Raw genomic sequence first — 2,062 nt, forward strand, 5'->3', positions numbered from 1 at the left:
TTTTTTTTTTTTTTTGGGGGGGGGGGGGCATTTTCGGATATTATGTGTGCACGCATGATAATTTTGACATGGGCTTGGCGAGAATGAGACGTGCGAGCATTTCTCCACCTACATGGGTAGAAAAATTCAATGAAAATTACCAGAAAAAAAATGGAAAATTACGTTTCGAAACGTAAGCCGCGGGTGAAGTTAAATTCAATAGAAAGTGTGAGTCGAAACTGAAATTGAACGAATCGCCACGTAAATTCTGCGATTTTTCCCGTAAAAATTAACAGAAATCACAGTATTTTACGAAAATCACATTTTCATGTATTTTGTGACGGGAATTGGAAATTATTCTCAGCCTCATTCTTCCCTAATAATTATTGTATTTTTCTCTTTCAATATTTTTTTGAATCTGTTTCAATGCCTCACCGGCAATAAATTATTAGTGTCAAGTAATTTCTATTGAGTTCGCGGAAAAAATGTATAATTCAAATGAAGAGATTGGTCAAATTCAAGAATAATCTTTAATTATTGTTGATGAAGAATTTATTTGGATCAAATAAATATTCAGTAATCGTAAAAAACATTAATTTAATGTCAACAGAACTTCAAATGAAAAAAAATTTTCATTTGAATGAAAAATTTATTTCGTACTATTTAAATAACTATTTACTTTACTCGATTAGAATAAATCATTTTTCTGGGTGTCAGGTTCAGCGGCCTTCTGGTTACAGTTTCGTGTTTTTTGTTGTTATTTTCATAACCTACGTCAATGGGAATCATTTCGGGCGGATGTGCAACATGTGCTCGAGATCCGGTAGAACGTCTCAGGGAAGAATTTTGGCGATGACATAAAAGTCTCGGACATTACATTGTCAGAAAAAAATTTCAATTTCATAGACATTTTGCGACTACCGGGACACGTGTTAGATCTGTCGTCCCAATCATTAAATCTCAATATTTCTTCTCAAATATTTTTTTACAATCAATATTTAATAACATTCTTATCACCTCGGATGACGTCTACGAGCTTCAGATTATTATTCATGCCCGGAAATGTTTATATTTCGCCATAAATAAGATACTCCAGGGGAATTAGACACTTTACAAGCCAGAAAGCACTCAAATCAGTAAATTTTAAGCTAGTCTGAGCACTTAAACGCAAAGAGTCGCGTTATCCGAGTAACTGAACGTCCCATGCCTTAATAGTACTTGAACCACTGTTTTCCATAATTAAATGAATAATAATGTTTATTGAACACTTGAACCTGCTTGAATTGACTCACAGAGATCATCACACGATGAATGTTAACACACAATAATTTAATCTGAATTTTTCTTCTTAAAAAATCGATTTCCTCGAATATATTTTTCAAGATCAATATTCAACTCATTCCCCATTCAATGTATCCCATATTCTCTATTAGAACTGTTTAATTAGAATTTTTTTGAGAACACGGTTACCGATTAATTTAATATTTTCCATATTACTTCTCCCAATCTTTCAAATTATTCCCTCACGAAGAATCTAAATCCCGGATCGAAATGACTGAAATCGAATAATTATCCCAATTATATCGAATAATTAAACCCAGATGAACACCCGCCTAGTGCTAGCACTAGCTTATGTACAAAAATTTTGAGAAATCTCAAATCAGTAAATTTCAACGATTTTAATCTTGTCTCGTGGCCTAGTAGTTGAACCACAATTTTCCGTAATTAAATGAATAATAATGTTTATTGAACACTTGAACCTGCTTGAATTAACTCGCAGAGATCACCACGACATGAAGCTATCATCTTACCGAGTTATTAAGATCAATTCAGTAACGAAGTGGTAAACCGGGTTAAGTTGATTTTGACTTTTGGCCAGTTTTTGATGAATATCTCGGAATTTAAGAGAGATAGCAAAATTTTTCTCAAGACCTTTTTTGTAACCCTCAATTGGCTCTACAAAAAAGTTGGTGATAAAAATTTTTCTATCTCTTTTAGATTCCGAGATATTCGTTAAAAACTGGCCAGTAGTCAAAATCGACTTAACCCGGTTTACCACTTTGAAAATCATCTTCCTCGAGTA

The sequence above is a fragment of the Diachasma alloeum genome, unplaced genomic scaffold, assembly GCF_001412515.2.
Source record: "Diachasma alloeum isolate Michigan unplaced genomic scaffold, Dall2.0 Dall_scaffold_00354, whole genome shotgun sequence".
Taxonomy (NCBI): Eukaryota; Metazoa; Arthropoda; class Insecta; order Hymenoptera; family Braconidae; genus Diachasma; species Diachasma alloeum.